The sequence below is a fragment of the Macaca thibetana genome, chromosome 10 (genome assembly GCF_024542745.1).
Source record: "Macaca thibetana thibetana isolate TM-01 chromosome 10, ASM2454274v1, whole genome shotgun sequence".
NCBI classification, from domain to species: Eukaryota; Metazoa; Chordata; class Mammalia; order Primates; family Cercopithecidae; genus Macaca; species Macaca thibetana.
In genome coordinates, this window is record NC_065587.1 from 43,036,168 (window position 1) to 43,048,420 (window position 12,253).

Consider the following 12,253-nt stretch of genomic DNA (forward strand, 5'->3'; position numbering starts at 1 on the left):
AGCAGCTTCCCACCCCTCAGGGAACAAACTGCATGTCCCTGCCTTGCCGCATTGGCACCTTCTCCAGCCTTACCTCCTACCCCAGCACCAGCCTCCGGCTTTGAACCTGACAACCCTGATCTGCTCTGTGGCTGCACTGTTTCCTCCCAAATACCCACACAGTTCCCTCCTTCCCTCTTATCACCCTCCACCCCCAAAGAAACATGCTGTGACCTCTCCACCTGAAATCGCACACACGACAGCTTGCCATTCTTCTCAACTGTAGTTTCCTGACTGGCTTTTCCTAATAGTAGCTCACTGTTAACCACTGTAACATCAGAGGCAACACATATTAACTCATTTACTATTGTCGTTTACTCTTGTCAGCCCATATTATAGCTGAGAAAACTGAGGCCCGGAGAGGTCAGACAGTCTGAGAAGGGCCCTCCACCACCTGGCATTTGGCTGCAGTGTCTGTGCTGTGAACCGCTGTGAACCACCCAACACAACATCCTTCCCAACGCTCGACGTTCTCTTCTAGGTCCATCTGTGGCTGCCTTCCGCGACCAGGAGGGGACTTGTCAATTTCATTTTCAGCTGTAGTTCCACAGGTGCCTGGTGTACAGGAGGAGCTCCTGAGTGTTTGTTGAATGAATGGCAGATGCCATGCTAAGGAAATGACGCACACTCATTCATTTCACCCTTCAAACAGCACCTCTGGGAGAGGTGCAGTTAGAGTTCCATTTTATTTTATTTATTTATTTATTTGAGATGGAGTTTCACCCTTGTCGCCCAGGCTGCAGTGCAATGGCGCGATATTGACCCACTGCAACCTCCACCTCCCAGGTTCAAGGGATTCTCCTGCCTCAACCTCCCGAATAGCTGGGATTATAGGTGCTCACAACCACGCCCAGCTCATTTTTGTATTTTTAGTAGAGATGGGGTTTCACCATGTTAGTCAGTCTGGTCTCAAACTCCTGACCTCAGGTTATCCACTCCCAATGTGTTGGAATTACAGGCATGAGCCACCAAGCCCAGCCATAGCTCCATTTTATAGTCAAGGAAATGGAGGCCCAGGGTGGTTGTGTGGTTTGCCGTGTGAGTGGTCATTGGGGTTAAGGTGGAATTGCTCAGTGAGATCCCTGATTTGGGCTCTAAACCAGGAAGCATTCTACCCACAGGCCTGGGCCCGGGGGTGCAGCACGACTTCAGTCCCTGCCCTCAGGGAGCTCCTGGTTGGAGCTGTGGACACTAGCAAACCATCTCAGAGATGAGGGTGTTGAACCTCAAACTGAGAGAAATGGCCTGAAAGAAGGACACATGGGCCCAGGAAGGGTGAGCTTTGGCAACTGAGCTGGACAGGGGTCCCAAGGGAGTTTCCCTGCGGTCGGCACATAGGCAGGGACAGGGTGTGCAAAGATCCTGCAGCAAGAATGGGAGATGTGGTGGCTCAGGAAGGGGACCAGTGTGTCAGAGGCATGGGAACCAGAACAACTCCACGTTGAACAGGAGCTGGGTAAAATGAGGCTGAGACCTACTGGGCTGCATTCCCAGACGGTTAAGGCATTCTAAGTCACAGGATGAGATAGGAGGTTGGCACAAGATACAGGTCATAAAGACCTTGCTGATAAAACAGGCTGCAGGCTGGGCGCGGTGGCTCACGCCTGTAATCCCAACACCTTGGGAGGCCGAGGCAGGTGGATCACATGAGGTCAGGAGTTTGAGACCAGCCTGGCCAATATGGTGAAACTGCATCTCTACTAAAAGTACAACAATTAGCCAGGCTTGGTGGCGGGCGCCTGTAGTCCCAGCTACTTGGGAGGCTGAGGCAGGAGAATCACTTGAACGTGGGAAGCAGAGGTTGCAGTGAGCCGAGATTGTGCCACTGTACTCCAGCCTGGGCCACAAGCGAGACTCCATCTTAAAACAACAACAACAACAACAACAACAACAACAACAACAACAAAACAGGCTGCAGTAAAGATGCCGCTCAAATCCCACCAAAAGCAAGATGGCCACGAGCGTGACCTCTGGTCATCCTCACTACTACACTCCCACCAGCGCCATGACAGTTTACAAATGCCATGGCAACGACAGGAAGTTACCCTTACCCTGTGTGGTCTAAAAAGGGGAGGCGTGCATAATCCACCCCTTGTTTAGCATATCATCACGAAATAACCCTAAAAATGGAAAACCAGCAGCCCTTGGGGCTGCTCTATGGAGTAGCCATTCTTTTATTCTTTTACTTTCCTAATAAACTTGCTTTCACTTTACTCTATGGAAGAGAGTGTGGCGATTCCCCAAGGATCTAGAACCAGAAATACCATTTGATCCAGCAATTTGGGATCTAGAACCCAAAATACCATTTGACCCCTTTCCTCTAACAAGTGTGGCTGTGGAGTGTTGAGGAGATGAAGAATAAGAATTTGAAGAGCACTAGAAGCCAACAAGGGGTCTTATAAACTGTGTTTAACTTGGGAGAGGGTCACACCTTGCATAAATTCCTGGTCCCTGCCTTGCACCTCTGACTGTGTGCAGCATCAGGGAGAAAGATCCTGAAAAGGGTGGAGTCCCAATACCTAGAGCTTTGCACCCAGAAGGCTCTGCACTTCAGAACAGTATTGGGGTTCTGCTGATGGGGGAGATCCCCATAAAAAGGTGCTCTTTCCATCCCAACTTGCTGTTTTTCACTCCAGAAGTTTTCCTGGAGCCCTGTATGAGTCAATTTTCACCCTGCTGATAAAGACATACTCGAGACTGGGTGATTTATAAAGAAAAAGAGGTTTAATGGACTCATAGTTCCATGTGACTGGGTAGGCCTCTCAATCATGGTGGAAGGTGAAAGGCACGTCTTACATGGCGGCAGGCAAGAGAGAATGAGAGCCAAGCAAAAGGGGAAACCCCTTATCAAACCAGCAGATCTCATGAGAGGTATTCACTACCATAAGAACAGTATGGGGGAAATGGGGGAAACTGCCCCCATGGTTCAAAGATCTCCCACTGTATCCCTTCCACAACATGTGGGAATTATGGGAGCTACAATTCAAGATGAGATTTGGGTGGGGACACAGCCAAGGTATATCAAACCCCTTTCCTCTAGCTAAAAATTACAGAGATTGTCTGGGCGTGGTGGCTCATACCTTAATCCCAGCACTTTGGGAGGCCCAGGTGGGCAGATCACCTGAGGTCAGGAGTTCGAGACCAGCCTGGCAACATAGTGAAACCCTGTTTCTACTAAAAATACAAAAAGTTAGCAGGGCGTGGTGGCGTGTGCCTGTAGTCCCAGCTACTCGGGAGGCTGAGGCAGGAGAATCGCTTGAACTTGGGAGGTGGAAGTTGCAGTGAGCCAAGATCATGCCATTGCACTCCAGCTTGGGCAACAAAAGCAAAACTCCATCTCAAAAAAAAAGGAAAAAGAAAGAAAGAAAAAGAATTAGAGTGATTAGAAGAGAATTGGAGGAGAAAAATGAGGCTCAAAATCAACTCCAGGGTGCTGGGGGTACCCAAGAAACGATCCCCTTTCCTTCTCATTCATTTCACAAAAGTCTTTTATTCTGAGTTGCAAAACAAGGGGCTTTCTGGTTCTGGGGAAGGCCCTGGAGAGCCGAGGAGGTGGAAGAGGCCCTGGGAACTTCTTTTGAGTTTTGTGTGTTGTGTTTTTTGGGCAGCAGAAGGTACTGCATCCGCAGCCCCACCCCTGCCCCTCACAAGTGGCAGCAGATACACAGAGGGGAGACCTCGGATCTTGGACATGTTTAAGCTACCATTTACTGAGAGCTATTAGGTAGTTTCCATTCCTGGTGCTGACTGCTTTACATAGCGGTGAGGATAGCTGAGCATTACAGATTGCTCAGTGCCAAGCAGACCTGGGCTAAGAGTGACACACGGTGCTCCCAACTCCAGCAAAGAGCCTCTGGGCTCCTCTGTATGTGAGGGGCTGTGCTCAACCTTTTACACATAGCACCTCTGTGCTTGTGTCTCCATACCTATGACAAGGTACCGCCCACTAGCCCCTCCCAGAGCCAGACCCAGTGTAACAGCAGAAACACAGAATTGTGTGCTGATTCCTGAGATTTGATCAGAGGATTTCAGAGCAGATGCAGAGCCTAAAAGGTTAAAAATAAGCAAGATTTCTCTTTGTTTTCTTTTTTCTTTTCTTTTCTTTTTTCTTTTTTTCTTTTTTCTTTCTTTTTTTTTTTTTTTTTGAGACAGAGTCTTGCTCTGTCGTCTAGGTTGGAGTGCGTGGTGCGATCTCAGCTCACTGCAACCTCCACTTCCTGGGTTCAAGTCATTCTCATGCCCGAGAATCTGGGATTATAGGCGTCCACCACCACACCTGGATAATTTTTGTATTTTTAGTAGAGATGGGGTTTCACCGTGTTGGCCAGGCTAGTCTGAAACTCCTGACCTCAGGTGATCCGCCTCCTTCAGCCTCCCAAAGTGCTGGGATTACAGGCATGAGCCACCACACCTGGCCAAAATAAATAAATAAATAAATAAATAAATAAATAAGCAAGACTTCTATGAGAACAGAATAGTGAAGAAGGGGGTTTAGGGCCTGCCCCACCTGGGTCCCAGTCCCAGCTCTGCTTTGTATCAGCTGTGTGACCTCGAGCAAGTCACATGACTTCTCTGAGCCTCGGGTTCTGCACGGTAAGTACTGAGCCAGCTGTCTCCAGGCACTTCTCTGAGTCTTACAGCAACCCCCTGGGGCAGGTATGCCCGTTTCTCCTGGGAGCAGATGACAAAACCCAGCCTCCCAAAGCAGTGGGTGGCAGAGCTGGATCCTGCCTGTTCAGGTACATTTAGAAGCTGGTGTTGGTTCCACTCAGCCATGCAGTCCCATATCTGAGAATAATGCCCCCTAAGAATTATTTTAAAAATCCAAGGAAAGCTGCAATCCCTGGTTTTGGGCCTGCCAGGGCTTCCTCTGGTCTGGGGCCTCCCAGGGCCTCCCCTGGTCTGGGGTCTTCTCGGCAGCAGATTCTGTTTTTGTTTCCTTCTAAGCCTCATGGCTCCTCCTTCTGCCACCTGGATTATGGCCCCAAACCCACTGCACTGTTCACTCTGTCTTGTCACCTGTCAGAAGGCATTGGATCTCTTGAACCATTCCCTGAGCACACAACGTAAAAAGAGAAAGACAGTGAGAGCCAGAGAGGGTGAGGCAGGAAGACCTCGAGAAGAAAACAACTGTGAAGAGAGCTTGGATGGGAAAACCGGACCTCTTCAGCTTGTGAACCACCCAAGCAACACAAAATGACAACAAAAATCAAAAAATTAAAAAATATATATATATATATTTCCCAGTTGCCTTACAACTGCCGACCCTAGATTCCAAGATTAGACTCTAGGGTGCTCTCTTAGAAAATAGAGATTCACCCTTGTTCAGGTGCCGGGAGAATATCCTGCTGTAAAGTCGTTTGGGGCATTTGAAGGCTTCTCTTTGGACTGTGATCCCCTGACCCACCCTCGTGAAAAAGTCTGGCAGTCCTAAGTCCCTGCAGGACTCTTCCTGTCTCTGCCTGGGGATTCACACCCTGGTAGTGTTGTCAAAGAAAATACAGGAAGCCAGTTAGATCTGAATGTCAGATAAACCATAAATAATTTTTTTAGTATAGATATGTCCCATGGAACTGCTCAATTCTGCCATTGTGACAGCAACCAGAGACCACAGGCAATCCAGAAACAAACAGGCGTAGCCACATTCTGTAAAAGCTAATTTAGAAAAGCAGGAGGAAGGCCGGATTGGGTTCATGGGCTCTAGTTTGAATCCCCTGTTCTAAGGGCCTGGGGTGTGTGTGTATGCTTTAAGGGGTTTGAAGTCACAGCATAAACACAATGTTTAGTTGAATGGAAATGTCACGTTAAGTGTTTTTTCTTCTCTTTTATTTCATAGTGCAGGAGAACGTCTTCCTATTGTGTCAATTTTTAAGGCAATAAGCACATTAGCTCAGACTTAGAATTAACATACTTATTAGCTTATGATATGCTGGGTCTTGATTGGAGAGCCAATAAAGTACAGTGGTAAAATTAGCCTGAGTTCAAATCCCAATCTTTGTTTGTTTGTTTGTTTGTTTGTTTGTTTTTGAGACAGGGTCTCACTCTGTCACCCAGGCTGGAGTGCAGTGGCACAATCACGGCTCACTGCAGCCTCGACCTCTCGGGCTTAAGCAATCCTCCCACCTCAGCCTCCAGAGTACCTGGGACTATAGGTGAGTGCCACTATACCTGGTTAATTTTTGTATTTTTTGTAGAGACAGAGTTTTGCCATGTTGACCAGGCTGGTTTCAAACTCCAGGCCTCAAGCGATCCACCCGCCTTGGCCTCTCACAGTGTTGGGATTAAGGTGTGAGCCACTGTGCTCGGCCCCCAATTCTTTACTAGCTTTGTGGCCCTGGACAAGCCACCTAGCCTCTCTGAGTCTTGGTTTCCTTATTTGTGAAATAACCTAATGAAATGAAACAACAGTAATAATAATGCCCATTCCAGAAGGTTATTGCTAGGATTATATTAGCTTGCAAATGTAAAGTGCACCAAGGAATATTTAGCACATACGTTCTTTTATTATTATTATTATTATTATACTTTAAGTTCTTGGATACATGTGCAGAATGTGCAGGTTTGTTACACGTAGATATACATGTGCCGTGGTGGTTTGCTGCACCCATCAACCAGTCATCTACATTAGGTATTTTTCCTAATGCTATCCCTCCCCTAGCCCTCTACTCCCTGATAGGCCCTGGTGTGTGATGTTCCCCTCCCTGTGTCCATATGTTCTCATTGTTCAACTCCCACTTATGAGTGATAGCATGCAGTGTTTGGTTTTCTGTTCTTGTGTTAGGTTGCTGAGAATGATGGTTTCCAGCTTCATCCATGTCCATGCAAAGGACATGAACTCATCCTTTTTTATTGCTGCATAGTATTCCATGGTGTATATGTGCCACATTTTCTTTATCCAGTTTATCATTGATAGGCATTTGGATTGGTTCCAAGTCTTTGCTATTGTGAACAGTGCTGCAATACACATATGTGTACATGTGTCTTTATAGTTGAATGATGTATAATCCTTTGGATATATACCCATAGCGGGATTGCTGGGTCAAATGGTATTTCTGGTTCTAGATCCTTGAGGAGTCGCCACACTCTCTTCCACAATGGTTGAACGAATTTACACTCCTACCAGCAATGTAAAAGCATTCCTATTTCTCCACATCTTCTCCAGCATCTATTGTTGTCCTGACTTTTTAGGCACATACGTTCTTAGTGCCTGACGTGTGTTGTCTCATTCAATTCTCTCAATCTGCTCTACGGGCTTAGAAAGAGAGGAGGAGCTCAAAGATTCAAGCCATCAGATTCTCCGGGCTCCTAAATCTTCACTTGGTTGCTGCAAAGTGTTCCTTGGGGTTGGGTGCAGCTGGGAAGGGGATAAGTTCTAGGAGTGGGAGCACAGAGAAGCTGAAGAGGAAGGAGGCTGTATTAGTGTGTTCTCACATTGCTAATAAAGACATACTCAAGACTGGGCAATTTACAAAGAAAAAGAGGTTTAATGGATTGACAGTTCCATATAGCTGGGGAGACCTCATAATCATGGCGGAAGGTGAAGGAGGAATAAAGACACATCCCACATGGTGGCAGGCAACAGAGCCTGTGCAGGGGAACTGCCTTGATAAAACCATCAGATCTCATGAGACTTATTCACTATCACGAGAACAGCACGGGAAAAACCCGCCCCCATGATTCAATTACCTCCCACTGATTCAATCACCTCCCTCCCACGACATGTGAAGATTATGGTAACTACAATGCAAAATGAGATTTGGGTGGGGACACAGCCAAACCATATCAGAGAGGAAAGCATCTGTCCCTGCCCACTCCATGTCCTTCCTCTCTCCCTGGCTCACATGGTTCTAGCCACACTGACCTCCTCCTTGTTCCTTGAATGCAGCAACCCAAGCTTGTCCCTCCTACAGCCTTGCTCTGGACGGTGTTCTACCCGGAAAGCTTTTCCCTAGAAATCCACAGGTTCATGTCTTCACTTCATTCTTACTTCATCTACAATGTCACCTGTGTGACCACCAAACCAAAGCAGTCTCCTCTCCATCACAGTCTTACCCCGACCTACTTACCATCCTCCATGGATATATCCTATTTATTAGGGGGTTTACTAGCTTATCATTCAATTTTGCTACCGGTGTGTAAGTACCCTAGATAGAAGGACTTTGTCAAAGTAGCTCACGGCAGTGTTGCCAGGATGTAGGCACTCAGCAAATATTTCTCAGAAGCTCATCGCAGCTGGGAAGCACTGGGTGCTTTGCTTCACCTCTCTGAGTGTCCATATGCTCATACCACACAGAGGTGAAATGAGATGGTGTGGACTTCTGGCTTCTGGTGACAACCGCAGATGCTGGACAAGTCATGAGTAATGATTCCCTGAGAGCACTGGGCAGTGAGCAGAAACTGGAAGGGAGTTGACACTTGGCATAACCAGAGTGACTTTCTCATTGTGTAGTTTTTTGCCTTTGAGATAGATCGTAGCCCAAGACCCATTTCTGAAACAAGAGGGTTAAAGTTATGACAAAAAAAGCCACAGTTTCACTGAATTGAAGAACCATAGGCTGGAGTTTGGGACAATCACTTTATCAAATTACTTCAAAGGAAGGAGGAATTCCAAAACAGAGGGAAGCAGAGAGAAGGAGCCCTAACTTATTTGTATAAAATTTGACCTGATCTCTAGCTAATCCCTGAAAACATTGAAAGTCAGAATCCAAGAAGTCCAGCAAGGTAAAAGAACTTAATAGATATTTCAGCCATGGACCACTGCAGAAGGGATCGATTTTATAGTTTGAGTCTAGCCAAGTTAACTGTATGCTTTAAAAAAATAAATAAATATTCTTCAGAGAAACACAACAGAATCTGGAATCTCTACATACACAATTCATAATATCTAGAATGCAATTAAAAATTAGTAGGCCTTCAAAAAAACAGGCAAATGTGACCCATGCTTAAGAAAAAAGGCAACTGATGGAAAACAATCTCATAATAACCTAGAATTGAAAAGACCAGACAAGGATTTTTGTTTGTTTGTTTGTTTTTGTTTTTGTTGTTGTTTTTGAGATGGAGTCTCACTCTGTTGCCCAGATTACAGGTGCCCACCACTATGCTTGGCTAATTTTGGTATTTTTAATAGAGATAGGGTTTTACCATGTTGGCCAGGCTGGTCTCGAACTCCTGACCTCAGGTGGTCCACCTGCCCCGGCCTCCCAAAGTGCTGGGATTGCGGACATGAGCCACCGTGCCCAGCCCAGACAATAATTTTATGCCAGTCGTATGCTCAAGGATTATAAATGACAGTATGCATGTGATAAACAAGTAAGAAATCTCAGCAGAAAAACAAAAACTATAAAAAAAGAACCAAACAAATTCTAGAAATAAAAAATATCTGAATTGTTAAATTCACTGGAGGAGCTTAACAACAAGATTGGTGATGGCAGAAGAGTCACTCATTTTGATGATAAATAAATCGAAATGATCCAATCCGAAAACAGAGGAAGACGATTTGAAAAATTTGAACTAGAGCCTATGCAACCTGTGGGACAACCTTGAAAGGTCTAACACTCTTCTATTCCTAGAAGGAGATGAGATAGAAAATGGGGTAAAAAAAAAAAAAAAAATCATAAACAATGTCTGAAATGTTGCAAATCTGATGAAAGACATACATTTACAGGTTCAAGAAGATCAGTGAACCCCAAGAAGGATGAAAACAACAACAATAATTGGGCACACCATAGTCAAACATGAAGAGAAGATCCTAAAATCAACCAGAGGAAAAACAGCTCATTACATGCTAATTACTACTAACTTCTCTTCAGAACCCATGGAGGCCAGGACATAATGAAATAACATCTCTAAAGTACTTTGATAAAGGAGGGGGAGGCCTTTTGGCCTTAGCCAAATTTCACAGATTTTCCAGTGACCTGTCTCTCTCACAAGACTGGGAGATCCTTTAAAACAAGGCCTTCCAGAAACCTTGTTGAATTAAATGCAAGGAGAAGAATTACTTTTTAAAATCATGAGTATAAAAATTAATAAGCACTAAGCACATTCCATGAATTATCTCAATTAACTCTTGCAAAAACTCCTCAAGGAAGGGCCTGTGATTATCCACAGGCTCAGGGAGGCTCAGTGACTTGCCCTGGGCCATGTGGCTGCTGAGAGATGGGCCTGGGATTTGAGCCCAGGCAGTCTAACTTGAGAGTCTGCTAGTGTAGCTTCCCCGGGAGCACACTCTCAGCACTATATTTTGCAGTTTGGGGGAGACCAGTTCGGTCAGTGAATTTCTCACAGTGTCCTAAACATACTCTTGTCCTCTACCACTCCCCGGAAGACCAGGCATTCCAAAAGAAGCAAGCAGCAGCCCAGGACTGTTTATTTTGCAAAATCAGCAAACCAGGAGGCTGGGCAGCCTCTGAATCAGAAGTGATGACTGCGCAACCTGTAAGGCAGCTGGAGCTGAGGATCCCCAGTGAGAGGAGCTGGGCTACTGGACCACGGGCCCCACCCTGTCTGCAACAACCGGGTGGAGTCTCTGGCCAGACCAGTGGCTCTGGCAGCAGCTTTCCTGGTTGGTGCCGAGCCTGGAGACAAAGGCCAGGCCAACTCCCGAAGGAAGCCTCAAGGGGCTAAGAGACCTTGCCTTGCTCTGCTCTGGCCCTGTGCAGACCCACCCTACTGCTCTCTGCCATTAAGGAGGCAGAGCTCTGCAGTGGTAACAGATCCCGAGTCAGATCGGCCTGAGTTCAAATTCCTGCTCTGCTTCTTTCAACCTCTACAAAGGGACCTTAGGAAAATCCTTTTATCTTTCTAAGACTCAATATCCACACCTGTAGAATGGAACAATAACAATGCCAGAAGCTTCCTTTGGAACTGTCGTGAGGGTCAAATGAAATAGCGTGGCGTACCCAGCAAGTGTCTGGCCAGCATGCACCAGCTCTCTCTGCATTCTCTTCATCCCCATCCCCACAGCGCTCACCAATACTCTTGGATCAGATGCTCTAAGTTCCCTGCCCAGACCTCTCTGTAGACTGCACATGCATCCCCCGCAGCTCTAGGGCTGTGGATAAGAGCTTCACATGCAATCTTCCTAAGACAATTATCCGTCAGGCGTGGACGCTGTTTGCCTGGAGATGCCGGGGTAGAGAGGCATGCTTTCTCCCCTGAGCACCTATGACACAAAGCCCGCTCCTTTGCCTCAAGGTAGGAAGACACCACGTGTGGTCATTCATGCCCCAGAGCTCCCCGTGGGTCAGGGGGGCGGTAGATTCCAGCTGAGCCGGAGCTGTGCTTGGCCTCTTCCTCTCTCTCTCCTGCTTCCTTCTCTCCCTTAGAGCTTGTTCTTCTCCTGAGAGCACCCCAACAAGCCACTTGCCCTGTTTCTAGGGAACCTGACTTAAAATAGCTCCTGTTATGTTTCTGCCTTTAAAGAGGAGCCCTGTCCCTTGGCAAATGGAGAATTTCAAAGGGAAACTGCAATGCCCGGAAAGACGAGCCGGAACAATATTACAGGTCGGATGGGGCCAGAGCGGGTCCCCAACCCCTGGGCTGCCTCCTAGGAACCGGCCGCGCAGCAGGAGGTGAGCTGCGGGCGAGCGAGCATCGCCACCTGAGATTCACCTCCAGCCAGATCAGCTGCGGCCTTAGATTCTCACAGGAGCGCGAACCCTTACTGTGAACTGCGCACGCGACGGATCTAGGTCGTGCACTCCTTATGAGACTCTAACCAATGCCTGATGATGAACGGCTTCATCCCAAAACATCACCCTCCGCCCTAGTCCGTGGAAAAATTGTCTTCCACAAAACCGGTCCCTGGTGCCAAAAAGGTTGGGAACCGCTGGGCTAGTTTTCAAAAAAGAACTTCAACAGTGGCTGTGTCCGTCTGAAAGCTCCACCCAAGAACCCATTAACTCGGCCATCCTCTTGCCCGCCCATGCAGACCGTCTGTCTGCGCTCGGGTGTGAAGAAAAATCAAGCCTTCTGCGTGGGGCACCGGCTCACTGGCTCGGAGCCTGGAGTTGCTGAGCGGCACCGAGGGCCCAGGGCGCAGGGAGCTTCTCCCCGTCCTGTTCCATGAGTCAGGGTGGGCTGCCCTGCTGTCACAGACAGACTCCAATGTATGATGGCTCCATCCCAGTGCAGTTCATTTCGTGGCCATGTAACAGCCTCGGTAGATGTTCCTGATGCAGGGACTCAGGGTCCCAGGCTCCATCGTGTGGCTATG